We start from the raw sequence: 15,056 nt of genomic DNA, 5'->3' as shown, positions 1-15,056 counted from the left end.
AGATAGGCAATCGCACATTGGGGTGTGATGCACCTATACAGTTAAACGGATGTCTACATGTTTGCACTGGTTGCATGCGTCATCCCGGCTTTTCTTTCTCTTTTTTGTTTTTCTCTCATTTTTCTTTTCCCTTTGTTTTTCATTTTCTGCTTTTCCTTTTTCTTTTGCCATGGTCTTTCTCTCAATTCCTTATTTTCTCTTTCTGCGTTTCTTTCTCTCTCTTGTTTTTCTTTTATTTCCTTCCCTCGTATTTTTTTTCTTTTTTTTAGGGTTACGGTCGAATCTTATGTAGATTGCCTACGTATCATGGCCCCGCATGAATCAGACCAGGCGTAGTTCTTGCAAATAAATGCAAAAATAAGGAAACAATTTTTCGGGAATTTTCAATTTTCATTAATAACAACTGCGATTACAAAAGCTACTAGACTATTTTTTTTCTTTTTCTTGAAAAAAAAGGAAATTACAAAAACGGACTCAAAAACAAAAATACAGACTTGATTAACTAGGAATACATCAAAGCTTCAAATTCTGGGGCCCGCGGGGCGTCATTCGGCATCGCCGCGGGCCTGCGTGCAAGACCCCTTTGTAGCTGCTCCAAATTATTCATGACCTGTCGAACAAATATCATCACTGAAGCAAAGAAAGTGGTACAACCCATCCGTTCACCGGCCTGACACTTCATAACAATATAGTTTGCAATGCTTCTGATTCTTTCCCTGATTTGGCCCTTTTCTTGGAGTAGTCGACTTATCTGTTGGGTACGAGCCTCTAGCACCTGAGAATCCTGGAAGTGAAGGTCTTGTAACAATTTTATTTCCTTTTCCATCTCGGCGATTAACCCATAGCATTGTTCCCTCTCGGCCTGAAATTCTTTGTCCCGCCGAGCTGCCTTTTCTTCAAGAGTATTCATTTTTCTTTTCATGTTAGCAATGGTTCCCTCGTAGTTTCTCTTCATTTGTTGTACAAAACTGGGCTCTTTCCTCAGTCTTCTTTGCCCATTGTGCTCGAAGTCTTGCCATGTTCCCCTTGGATTTCTCCAATTCTTCCTGACATTCTAAGACTTGCTTCTTCAGCCCTTTTATCAACCTCTCATCGGACCGACTTCTTTCTTGATTTTTAGCAGCTATTTTCATTTGTTGGATTTGAGCCTTGAGAGCTTCATTCTCTTGAGTCAGTTTCTTTTTGTCACCTTCATCGGCTGCGGCTTGCAAGCTGTTTTCAAACCGGAGATCCTGAACCTGTTTTTCCAATGCTCCTATTCAGGCCCTGTACTCCTTTTCTTTGGCTAACCAATCCCATTACACCTGGGCCTCGTCAGTGAATTGTTGTACATGTGGCCTTTTGGTAGGTCTCTTAGGAATTTGAAATCTTTTACCAAACCAGACCAAGTATTTGGGATCTACCTCGCCTCTGGCTCGATCCTGTACTATAGTCTTAGGCTCAAGGTACCTGCACTCATTCCATATTTGTCGGATCTTTCCTTCCGGGAATGCAGCTTTCGGGCCTAACTCAATGATTTGTCCGCTCAGGTCCTCAGCATTGTGAATAGTTTGGAATCTTCCTAGCTGCCTCAGGACTCGGTAGGGAGCATAAGGTTGGATGCTTCGAACGCCCATCAAAAGAATATAAGGTACTTTTGCCGATGTGTACACAATCTCAGTAGCGGGAAGCCATCCAAAAGCCCATTCAACTTTATCCGCAGTCAAAGATCTCAAGCATGACGACCAAGCCTCAGTGCCCTCGGGGAACTCAATGCCTGTTACCCTGGTTCCGAATTCCGCAACACAACTTAATCCGGTTAAACCATAGTTCATGTACCCCGTGCGATGACAAAGGTTCTCCTGTATCCACAGCTGTACACTACAACAAATTAGACATTTAGTGGCAATTAATTAGCGGCAATAGCTTAATTGCTGCCGATTTATATTCTAGAGTCACTAATTGCCGGCATTTAAACTTTAGTCGGTAAAAGAAGTACTTTTTAGTGACAACAAAATATAGTCCAGAAAGAGAAAAACTAGACTTTTCAATTCAAGTTGTGTGCCCTCCAATTCGCTTTAGCTTCCCTCCAATTATTTTTAATGTGCCCTCCAATTCTCTTTAGCTTCCCTCCAATTATTTTTAGTCTCTAAATTCCCCTAATTCAAATCTGAAGCCTACGATCTCTCTCTCAGTGTCTCTCTCTCTCCATTTCTCTTCCTCTGATCGGTGAGTGTCTCTTCAATTCAACTTAGTTATTCTTTGATCTACTTCTCGGTTTTCCTAAAACTGTACTTACGATTCAGCTAGCATTTTAGTTGAGTTTAGTGTAATATCAATCAGATCTCGATCTTATATATGTTTATACTTTATACTGTTAGTGTATATAATGTCTTTGCTCGTTGTTTTAATTTCGATTTTTGTATTAGATTTGGTGTTTTTACTCTACAATCCGAAGTTGTTCTAGGCTTTGTATTTCAACTCTCGGTAATCTCCATAGCTTCTGTAAGTTTGGCTCAATTTTGAACTTTTTTTTACAATATGAAATCTCTGCTCTCTTCTCCATACTGTCTGAAATTTCTTATGGTTAGGGTTAGAAATTTTCCTTCGCAGATTCACACAGAACATTCCCTTCACTATTCACCAGCAGTAGTCGGGCTCGGACAATAAAGTTTTGTGGTAAGAATGTGAATATCATGTGAATTTTTGTACTTCTCTATATACCCATTTTATTATTAAAATTGGAAACTTATGAATCTGATTTGAAAAAAACAATGATTTGATTATTTTGTTATGTTACAACTTGTTTTGTAAATGAAATTAGCCCCATAAGGAATAGTCTAATGTGCTTATGCCATGTTGCTATGTTTTGTGATGTATTCTGTTTCATTTGATGAGCCTTTTAGAACTTGTGTTATGTCCAAGTGTTTTTAATGAGAGACTAGTTTGTTGGATTGAAGGACCTCATTAGTTGATGTTAGAATCGAATTAAATTACTTGAATCGAGGATTCTTGTTCTCGCATGCAAAGCAAAAGTTTCAAAACATTTAATTCTTGAAGAAGATAACATGTCAAAGAAGACAAAGTTAACCCAACAAAGGAGTAGGCATGCGCTAACTAGGCAGCAAAGAGTTTTAAATGAATTTGTGCAGGGCAAAAAGAATGTTTGAGCTAACACCTAGATAAGCAAACATAATTAGAAGGTTGTAATGGTAAGGAGTAGTGATACCTTTAATAGTATAGTCAGGGAAATAGAGCATATGAAAGATTTGAATGCCTTGAAGATGCACGGGAACATGACAACCTCAATAGCTGAATTGAACAAATCACTATGGAAGTAGAATTAACATGAGACCTACCTATTACCCCTATAATTTTGTTTGTTGTATTACGTTCTTAACTTTGTTTTCCAACAAGATATTGTTTTCATCAACAACAAATTTAGGTTTATCACTTTAACTACTGAGGATCACTTATTGTGTGATCACTTATTCAAATGATATTATCATTAAACAATTAATGTTGCCAACAACAGGGGGTGCTTAAATCAGAGTAGAAGGTGCATACATTTGGCAGTTCAGGCAACTTCGGATAGTAGCTTACAGGTATTGATTTTGACACTTGGCTGAAAGAAAATTCTCAAAGACATTTTCTTTATGACTTCTACAGGTTCTTGAAAATAAATTAGTACTTAAGTTTGGAGATGAAATATGAGAACTAGAGTTGGTAGTAGATTGGTTACTGGACCACTTCATGATGAAGTGGCGCGGCCCTATATTGAGCAAGTAATGAATGCTCAAAATTGCTCTCAAGCCCAAACATATGATGAACAATCTAGCAATTTGAACAATTCTGTTGGCATTGCTGCTGAGCAGTACAATGAATCATGTTCTGTTCTTTTTTTTTCTGGGACTTGAATTTTGTATCCTTGAATTAGGGTCCTCTAGGTTGGCTAGTGCCAAGTGAAAAATTTGTTCTAGTAACAAGATTAGCAGGACAAAGCATGGTGGTGTGTGTCAACATGATCTTCACAACCCTCATTGCATAGTGCTTCTGGTGTCACTCTTTCACCTTAAATATGGGATATATGTGTTGTTTGCAGCTTTGATATTATTTTGTACAAGCTCGCTCTATCTTTTCGGAAGAAATTCTCAATCCCAATACGTGGAGAAGAGTTTATAAAAAAATCAATAGGGAAGAAATGGAAGGACTATAAATGTGATCTGAAGACTATGTTATGTGACCAAATATAAGACCAAAGATGCCTTGATGAAAAATAGACCAAGCCACATACCAAAGGATCAATGGACTGGTCTTATCTCCTATTGGCTTTCCGATAAAGCAAATGTCAGTGAGTACTTTTTTAGTTAGCAATTCAGTGTAATTTAAACCTTTTAAGTGCTTGAGAAGATTATGTATTCTCTGCTGTCAAATAAGTTTGAAATTAAACAATCCTACATCAGAAGTTTTTGGAGTAGGAAGTGAACTGTCTGTAGTGGCTTTAGGAGTTGCTTCTGTCTGCATATATTTGGATTGGTTGGAAGTAACTAACAATAGAGTATCTATTATTAGTTTTCCATTAAAAAGATCCGATTAATTCATCTAATTGGGAGGACTACTAACTAGCAAACCAATAATAAAAATTGTATTATACTTTCATAGGTCAGCAAAATCCAACATTGTTATCCTGATTCCAGATACATGAATAAATCCCCTTTGTCACTTTGTTAATCAACAGGTGATACAGGGATTCACATACCTCCAAATATGTGAGAACTACTGGATAGGTTAGACTGGTAGCTTGGGGTATGAACTCAGTCAGTAATGCCCTCTATGCAATGATGCAGATATGGATTTGTGATTTGTAGAAGCCCGCTATACCAGGTACCCAAATACTTGAGCCTAAGTCGATTTGTGATTTGTGATGTCCAACTATGTCAGTTTGTGATTTGCAGAGATAATTTTTTTTTTTGTGTTTGCTATATTGTTATTTGTGATTTTTGGATGTTGTTAAATTGGCGGGCAACTGATCGAATTGATTCCTCTAGTTTTCCTAATGTTATATGTTTACTTTCGATTGTTATAAGCTATTTATAGCAGACTATAGTTAAAATTTTGTTAATTTAAGTGTAAAGTAATTCTATTTGAATTGTCGATTTAGGTGGATATGAACTATTCACTTTGTTAGCTTTTGATATCTCTTCGTGTTAATGCTCCATTGATTTGACTATGTTAATTTTTTTCCACATATATTTGTGACTTGGATTCTGTTCTAAATATGTTGTTAGTTCTTGAAGACAAGAGATGTGGTTTCGTTACCAGCTTTTGTTAGAAAAGCCGCTAAAGGCTTTGTCGACCCTGGCTTCAGCGGCTAAACAATAATGGCTGGTAAACGATATAGCGGCTATTGTTATTGCCGCTAAAGCCATTTTGTATTGCCGCTAAAGTCCATTTTTGTTGTAGTGGTAGTAGTAGATTTCAACCCTGAAAGAATTTCACACCTTCTCGGCACATGGTCAAAGCTCGGTATATTTTCGCCACAATCAAGGGAACCACTGTGCTAGTAGGCTTCTTTATGGCCACATCCAACATTCCTACAAGGCCGAGGTCTATGTGACCGTCTTTTCTTGGACAAACCATAACCCCCAGAAAAGCTACCATGAATGCTAATCCCCGTGGGACTTTCCATTTATCTTTGTTCCCGGCATGTGTCAAACCGGTGCTGGGTTCTTCAAAACCTTTCGGGTTGCCATATCGGTGATACAAGAAATGCAGTGTGCAACACCCTTCTGCTAGATGCGGATCTTGAATGTCCCGACTGATGCTTAACAGGTCCAAGTATCTGTGAAAGGTTACCGGTCTCGGGGCCAATGGGTATCTACTCCTGAGGTTTTCGTTGAGACCCGCATATCCCACAATCTCCTCTAGTGTGGGCGTAATCTCGAAATCTGAGAATCGGAATACGTTACGAGTTGGGTCCCAGAATGGTATCAATGCCTCTATAATATCCTTTCTTGGTTTGATGTTCAACAAATCGACGAGACCACCCAAAACCTTGATCACGGTTTCTCTGCTACCTTTCCCTAAATCATTTCACCACATATGGAGCTTTAAAGGGATCTCACTCGGGACTGAGAAAGTTTCAATGTTACTTGGATTCATCCTGCACATTTATTTAAAAGGGTTTAATGACTTATTTTGACCTAACAAAGGAAAATGGCTATTTTTGCAAAAATTTCTTTATTTAGAAAACAAGGACTTGGGTTTGCAAATACGGCCTTTCAGCACTTTTGGGAGGAAGATTTTAAGGCTGTGTCCGCAAACCATTTAAAATGACTTAGGGTGGCTGTTCTTGCAAAAACAGCCTTTCGGCGTCCTTTTGGGGACATTCGGCTTATTTTAAAACAAGAATGGCATCACCCGACTTATTTTTTGACAAAAATTAAAATTTTTGACAAAAATTAAAATTTTTGACATTTTTTTGGGCTATTTTTTGCAAAAGGGTGGTTGGACCCGATGAGGGTTGCCTACGTATCTCACTTCCGGTGAGAATCAAACCACGTAGTTCAGACACATTGCCAAAATCAAAATTATTTTGAATAACAATTTTCTTTCTATGTTTCAAATATTTTTTCTTTTCTTGTTTTTTCATTTTTCAAAAATCCGGCAGCATTTCGGTACTATTTGGGCATTGGGTTTTTTCAAAACAAATGGTCGCCCTCACTTAGTCCTAACACTGCTTATTTTCTCAATTTTCACTCATTTAGACAAATCGGTCAACATGCAAAGCTTAGCAAATAAATGCGCAAGTAGTACATAAGATGCATCGGGATGGTCAATTCATTTCAGGTCACCTGTCCTACACGGACCCAATCCCTGTGTTGAGTCCCTAAGTCAAATGCACATGATGCAAACAAACGTCCTACTAGGGATCCGGCATGAGGTTTTGTTCTTCTAGGTTTAACCCTAGGTTTATTGGTCTAGACCTGATTTACCCGAGCGGACAACTCGAGCCGAGGGGGAGGCAGCGTACCGGGGATACAGAAGCTCCGTCGGCTTAGCAATTTATCCAAACCTCGTTCTAAATAGGTAAAGACTCTAAACAGAAGAGAAGCTACAGGAAGTGCACCCTTCTCCATGATGTAGAAGGCTCAGAAAGAGGAAAAGATTTGTAACAGTTTATTTATAATTCAACAAATAATAAAGCGGTAAAACATTTAGCACATATAGCATGGAACATGTAGAAAAATCAGATAAAGCCAAATATAACAATTATGCTAAGCTCGAATTCTTGAACCTTGAATCGAAATTCTGGGTTCGCATCCCCAGCAGAGTCGCTAGAGCTGTCATACCTCCTTTTTACACACCTATCCCGAAGGATAATGTATAAGGGAGTTTTTCCATTTAAAGTGACATTATTCTAAATGGGATTATTTATTTATTTTTTAGAGTCGCCACTTGGGAAAGGATTGGATTTTGGTGTCCCAAGTCACCGGTTTAGCTTAAATCCCAAATCGAGGAAAATTATCGACTTCCCATTCGGAGTCTGCGAACCAGAAATTCTGAATAAGGAATTCTGTTGACCCGAGGGAAGGTGTTAGGCACCCCCGGATACCGTGGTTCTAGCACGGTCGCTAAAATTATTATAAACGGCTGAAATCTGATTTTTATACATGTCGTCCTATAGTGCAATTTTAGAATTATTTACCGCTTTTACTTAAATTTTTAGGAAATTGAACGTCGTTTAAAACATGTTTTTGGATCACGTCACATGAAATGCACCCGGATCCTCGACACATTTTATTCAACTTTTTGGGATTTGAATTTGGGTCACATGAAATGCACACCCGAGTTTAGGAAGGTAAAATTATTAAAGACGCTCCTAAAGCGACTAACGTGTTATTATCTTTGCGGGAGGCCGTGAAATTCACTAAACGGCCAGCCCTGAATTCTAAGTATTTTAATATAAGTATTTAATGAGGGCCCCGCAATTTATGCCTTTTTATTTGGCGATGCTCATATCACTTTATTATTTAAAGGCCAACCTAAGAAAACTACGATTTTCTAATTATTTTTGCCTCTAAAAGGGCCCAATTAATTCGCGTTTATAAATTCGGGTCTCGAGTTCAAGTCCGAATTCAAACAAAAGGGAGGACCCTCTTAATTTGAACCCGCTACCTAATTCGAATCCTAAATTTATATTGCAAATTAATCCCATATCCCTAATATAATTTTAAAGGACTTTGGCTTCTAGCATTTTGAGGCCTTGAAAATTTGGCCTAAACCTGTAACAAGAAGCTGGCCGGTCACTAGGCTTCAGTGAGGTCCAGTTGTGAACTTTTCATAGCCCAATAATCAGATTGGCTGTTTGAGCAATTAAGCAGACAATGGGCTCAATTTCACAGCCCAGGCATTTAACAATAGGATTTTCAAAATTCTCAAATTGAATTAACAGTGGAATCAAATTCCAACCAAATTGAATTTCCAATTGAAGATTATGATTTCAAAGTCGGCTGCCTGCTCTAGTTATTCTCCTTATTTTTGAAAATGAAACTACAAAATACTCACACTACATTACCTATTGGAAGCAAATTAAACATGAAAACTTAAACAAATCTACAAGATACTATCATTGAGCACAGTATTTTCTTTTATTGAAGTCCAACACAGTCCTAGACAGCTCCTAAAACAGTCATACCACAGATTAAAAATGGAAATAACTACTAGAGATTCTATGGAGTAATTAACATGAGCTAACTAAAAGATATATGGAGTAACTAACAGAAATTAACTAAACTAATATGAACTATTCTATCCATCTAACATGAAATTGCTTCTCAACTCAAAAGGCTCAAACAAACCTAAGGGACGGCAGTTCATACAGTCCAGTATAATTACAAAATGAGTTTGTGCAGTCCTAATTAATACAAATAGTCCTATTTAACATTAATATATATCTGTTCGAATGAATCTATAGCTACATATTAAACTAGTAATGAAAACAAAGGCAGATTCGTATTGTAGGAATGCTTCATCATATTGATTTCACGATTGTTCATGTACAATGAGTGAAAACTTCATATCATTAGGGACAACAAGTGTACCTGGAATTGAACAAAGTAAAGGAAAGGAGTCAGCAATAGCAATAGACCGACAACAGTTGAAATCAGGACAAATGAGTCAATTTCCAACTCAAAACAGGACCCAGTAAAACCCAAAATGAACACCAGAGGGAAAAACACCAATGAGAATATCCCAAAATCAGCTTGACATAACCCAAATATACTCGAAGAACATGAGTCAGAATCAAACTAAAACTAAAAATAGTAAAAGAAACAAACATAGAAGAACATGAGTCAGAATCATGAGCGAGAAGAAAACAGAAAGTAAAAGAAGAAATAAAATACCTCCAATTCTCGAATCAGACTCGCATTAAGGCTAACTTCCTGGAGTGATTTGGGATTATAATTGTCCTTAACCATGTGTTTTCATGAGAAGACACATGATTAAGGGCTATTATAGCCCAAAATCAGTAAACCCCCAACTCCTGAGAATTTGGGGTTTCAGGCCAAGTTTCGATCTAATATTCGAGGTGCTTGGGGAATATTTGAAGGCTATAGGTTATGGACTCGTAACAAGGGAGGTGAGGAGGGGCACTGGTGTTAATTTGGTAAGATTTGGAGGCGGCGCCGCCGTGCACGGCGGAGGCGGCGCCTAGGGTTTTAAAGATTTGAGACGTTTGGGCGATGTTTGAAAGAAACTGGAAGCAGATATGGAACAGGGAGGAGGAGAGGAACGTGGAGTGTGAATTTGGGGTCATTTGGAGAATCGCCGCCGGCGGAGGCGATTTCCGGCCGGCGGCGGAAGGTGGGAGACGACGGAGAAGCAGTGGTGATTTGAGGGCGGCTAGGGTTTGTGTTAGGGGTTAGTCAGAGACGGAAAGAAGGGGGGGGGGTATGCGTTTGGACATTAATATATCAACACTAAACTAGTTTCGAGCCGTAGGATCAAATAACCTAGACGGCTCAGATCTAACAGAGCCAAAACGACGTCGTTTTGTCTCTGAATAGCTGGACCGGATTGTGGACTATTGGGATGAGACTGGTTTGAAGTGGGTTTGAGGGGGTTTTGGGCTCGATTTTGGCCCAAAACTGATGGCCTGATTTACTCTTCCCTTGTTTCTTTTTAATTTCTATTTCAATTAATTTTTTTCTTTTATTTGTTTTCCTCTTTAAAACCAAACTAACATTAAACCTAAAAATTAATTCAACCTACTTAATTAAGCTACAATTAAACCAATACCAATTTAAACGAAAGTAATAGAGCTAAAACTAAAATTAAAGCCAAACAAAACAAATCAAAACTTCTTTATGATTTTTTTGTATTTTTTGTACAAGCCTAATTACTAATTAGTCTAAAAATATGTAAAATTAAATCCTAAATGCTCATGCAATATTTTTGTATTTTTTATGAATTATCATGCACACACGAATAAAAATACACACAAAATTACGCAATTAAATCCTAAAAATCAAATAATAAAAGGGAAATCCTAATTTTAAGAATTCTATAGGAATATTTGAGCGAGGCAAAAATCACGTGCTCACAATTGGTTACATTAATTATTAAGTATTTCTTGAAACAAGTTCTTTCAAACTGCCTCAATCTCATTAGATATCATGCCTATAGGTACTAAAGGAGTCCATTTCAAAACTTACTTTGTTTTTTTGCATCAGTACTCCGCGTATAGGCAAGCCTTTAGGGCATTTTCAAAATTGCATATCTGAAACTAGGGGTGTTCATAAAAATCCGAAAAATCGAACCAAATCGAAAACCAAACCAAACCGAGCAGAAAAATCGATACTTTTTGGTTTGGTTTCGTTTTGATTTTGAATTTTAAAAACCGACCAAATTTGGTTTGGTTTTGGTTTTAATCAAAAAATAACCGAAAAAAATCGAACCAAACCGACTATAGGAGTAGGTATATGTGTATACAAAGTTTCAAAATTTTAATAGTGAATGTTAATCGTTTGCACTTTTAGTACAGTTCTTTACTTTTATATTCTAGTTCGATTGGTAGTTTTCTTTTGTTAAGTGTAAGATTCCATTTCATGTTAAAAAAAATATATTTTTAATTGAGTCCTTAAATAATTCATTACTATTTGATTCAATTATCATCAATATATTTTAGTAAATAATAGATTTCTCAAAGGGCAATTTATTTGATAGTGTTACGTTGAAAATGTGGTCGCCGAAATATGTGTTTGGTAGTGTATGTCGTATATTTAAGAAAAAATCGACAAATAACCGAAAAAACCAAAAAACTGACATAAACCGAATCGAGAAAAAACCGACTCAATTGGTTTGGTTTGGTTCTAATATTTGAAAAGCCGACTTACTTGGTATGGTTTCTTTTTAGGAAAAAATCGATCCAAACCGAACCACGAACACCCCTATCTGAAACTGTCTCTATTGCTTATGTTTTCTAATCCTAACAAGGTTTTTTAAAAAAATCCATGGGCAACCGCTAGGGTTATAACTTCTGAGTCTAAAGAGGTTGTCTGTCTGCATATTCGCCTAGATATCCTGCTTTAGGACATTATCTAATAAAGACCTTAATTGTGTTTGAGTCGTGCCGCTTGTATGTTTACTTGAGGAGGAAAATTGAGCCTTAATCTACTCCTTCATGTTCTTGTTATCGCAAAGTCCTAATTGTTTTGCTTGTCGCCTTAGATTTTTCACCTTTAAAAACCTTAGGTGTACGTCTAGAACCACCTATAGGTAGAGGTCCTAACTCCCTCCTGGACCATTAAGAAGGGACGGGTAGCAGCACGCGATAGGAACCCGTGACCAACACTCGCTTTGCATGACCAATAAGGGGACGGAAAGGGTAGACATAGATATGATGGCCGGTTCGCTAATGCCACGCGTAGCCCCTTTCTAAGGAGTGGTTACCGGGCATTGCACTGATGTGATCCTATAGGCTAACCAACCTATGACACCCCTTTACATTCGCAAATATGCGTAGATTGTACTCCTTTTCAAAATCTAGCTTTTCATTAACTGTTTTTTTTTTCAAACATCTGTGTACTTAAACTTAAATCCCCTACTATTAGAGCCATACTTGCTTATTTTCTAATTGTACAAATCCACAAAAATTGTTTGGCCGGGAACCACACTAGTGGATCCTGAGGGGTGCCTAATACCTTTCTCTTAGGATAATTTCAAGCCCTTACCCTATCTCTGGTTACCAAACGTAGTTGTAAATGAACCCTCTAGGTACCCTAACACACCCTAAATAGGTGGCGACTCTTCAAAAATGCAAACCCCTTTCCCAAAAGGAACGAGTTGTCTCAACCAAAATGTCATAAACCCGATTTCGCGAGAAAAAGGGGGCGCGACAGCATGGCGACTCTGCTGGGGATTTTTAGGCTTTTACCATTTTAGACCGTTTTTGTGAATTTGTACTCCTATGTGAAATTATTTGTTTAATTCCTTTAAGCATTTAATTTCTTCTTCAAAAGCGAACTGACGTATCTTTCTTGTTTCCTTCTTTTATAACCGTTTTAAATTATAAAACTGTTGTATTTATCGCTTTCTTAACGTGCAAATACATGACAACATGCTTTTAATTGTTGCATATTCATGCTCAACATCATACTCCACTCGTGCCAAACAAAATACTATAGCAACGGTTGATGAGTGGTTGCGCCCTTCCTGTATCATTACCCCCTAAATTCGGAAAGGCTTATTTGCGGTAAAACTAGTCGATCAGCGGTGCAGTTGACGGTTCCGTGCCTTCCCCCTTGAGTTGTTCGCTCAAGGGTACCAGTCTAAAACCCCCATAGAAACCTTACTCTGTTTAAATTGTGCATGCATCATGGTCAAACCTAGCCGGATCAGTTATGTTGTCCACATAATGATACTTTAAGATAGCCTTGTCCAAAAGTCCACTGGGTTTCCCTAAACCCAAACGGACATCATCACCTTCCGTGCATTTATTTGGAGAACTAAATGCCGATATGTTGATCATAAATGTATAAATAGTCGAGTCTGGTGGGGGTAAGGTATAATCCTTTTGTTTTGCAGAAAATGAGGCACGAGGTCCCCAGCTTCGGAATGGTTAACATACCACCACTCTTGCTAGACTGGTGGAGGTATCTTCCATCGGATGACCAAACCAATGAATGGAAAGAATGGGCTGTCAAGACTAGCGAAAAGCTAGATTATCTGGAATACAGCGTGTTAGAATTAGAAGGAAAAGTGAGGAAAAGAGTCAACGACTGGAGCGGTGAGGGAAACGAAGAAGGACATCTGGCGAAGGCTTTCTTACTAATGAGCCTATGCGAGCTGGAGGATTTGATTAATGAGAACATTCAACCTGAGGAAGGTCCTTCTGGGACCAAATAGGCTAGATTTATTTTTGCTTTTTCTTAAGATGTAATAAGGCCAAGTGCCAATAGTAACTCATTTTTTATCATTATTTCAGTATCGTTTTGGGATTTGTCTGTTCTTACATTATGAAATGAAGAATTTATTGGCATTAAAAGTTCTCCAAGTCTATTTGTCGCTAGGCCTACCTCGGGCACAACGAGGCTCCCAAATTAGGACGCGAATTTATATTCCGGCACTATGTGTTTAAATATTGCAATACTTTTTATAATTCTCGCTGACTTGATTACCTTTTGTTTTAATTTTTTTTCTTTCTTTTTTATTCCCTTCTCCAAAGGTTAGTTCGTGCACTCTGGCATCATCATCTTATTTCACAAGATCCAGGGGCTCTCCACCCATCCTCTTAGTCCCTCTAAAGGCTTACAAAGGCAAGAATAAAATGGAAGATTTAAACAATATCGGGAAGGAGAACACAACTGAATGGGTAGATGGCCAGGGTATTCGGGTTCCTAATGAGAAAGTGTCACAGCTTGAACAGAAACTGTTGAAATTCCAAGAAGAGCTCGATCAGGTTCGAAATCTAGCAAACCTGTCATTTTCCCTCAACACCCCAAACATCAACTTCCCCAACGCTCAAAACCCTACACCTCCTCAAAATATCCCAAAATAGCAGAATCATCCCGCACCTCACCATCACGCTGCTCCACCAAAGAACCAATGTGACACTTGCCATACCCCAAACAACGCCCCGCTACTCATCCCAGAACCTCAAAACTCCACAAACGACCATTTCCACACCCATACTCCAAGCCACCATAACAATCCCATCTACGTGGAGACCATGCCATACTCCACCCAACCTATCTCATACACACCTGAGTCTGATAAAAAGGATCTGCTTATCAGGAACTTGGTCGAGGAACTTAAGAAACTGACAATCCGGATTCAGGGCGTCGAGGGAAGCAAAGGAATCGAGGGGCTGAACTATGATGACCTTTGCATACAGCCTGATGTCAAACTGCCTGAGGGGTACAAACCTCCTAAGTTCGAAATGTTTGATGGCACGAGTGATCCAAGGGTCCATCTGAGGACCTATTGCGACAAGCTGGTTGGAGTAGGGAAGGATGAAAGGATCCGCATGAAGCTGTTCATGAGCAGTTTGAAAGGAGATGCATTGTCTTGGTACATCAGCCAAGATCCCAAGAAGTGGTCAAGCTGGGTGAGCATGGCACCCGACTTTATTGTGTCTGTCCACCACAACGTCTATACAAAGGATTGCGTATGGGAATATTGAAACCGTCCTTTCCAGTAGTATCGCTGCGCATATTCAAATTTAATACACAGAATGCACTAGACGTGTTCTATATCCAGAATTTGAAGAAGAAGCCCACGGAGACATTTTGCTAGTATGCTACTCGCTGGAGGTCCGAAGCTACTAAAGTCAGGCCCGCCTTAGAAGATGAGCAAATGAACAAGTTCTTTGTCCGGGCTCAGGACCCGCAATACTATGAACGGTTGATGATGATTGAGAACCACAAGTTCTCCGACATAATCAAGTTAGGTGAAAGAATTGAAGAGGGCATTAAAAGTGGTATGGTCACAAATTTCGAAGCCTTGCAAGCTACGAATAAGGCTTTACAGTTTGGTGGTGTGTCCAAGAAAAGGGACGTGGGGGCCGCGATGGT

At 38.6% G+C, this 15,056-nt stretch overlaps 1 long non-coding RNA gene across 5 annotated transcripts; it reads left to right on the top strand.

The window, feature by feature from the left end:
• Nucleotides 1-1,959: 1,959 nt before the first annotated feature.
• On the top strand, nt 1,960-13,400 carry LOC109221476. 5 transcript variants are annotated; one of them, XR_002067272.1, is made up of 6 exons: nt 1,960-2,484; nt 2,593-2,658; nt 3,515-3,584; nt 4,082-4,326; nt 4,718-4,863; nt 13,069-13,400. It is a non-coding gene; the product is annotated as an uncharacterized LOC109221476 (long non-coding RNA). The 5 variants fall into 5 exon arrangements; XR_002067271.1 differs by lacking the exon at nt 4,082-4,326 and having other exon boundaries at nt 1,967-2,296; nt 2,409-2,484; XR_002067270.1 differs by lacking the exon at nt 4,082-4,326 and having other exon boundaries at nt 1,968-2,208; nt 2,409-2,484.
• Nucleotides 13,401-15,056: the final 1,656 nt, after the last annotated feature.

The sequence above is a fragment of the Nicotiana attenuata genome, unplaced genomic scaffold (assembly GCF_001879085.1).
Source record: "Nicotiana attenuata strain UT unplaced genomic scaffold, NIATTr2, whole genome shotgun sequence".
Lineage (NCBI taxonomy): Eukaryota > Viridiplantae > Streptophyta > Magnoliopsida > Solanales > Solanaceae > Nicotiana > Nicotiana attenuata.
The sequence above is the reverse complement of the archived record's forward strand: the minus strand, read 5'-3'. Positions and strand labels throughout refer to the sequence as shown.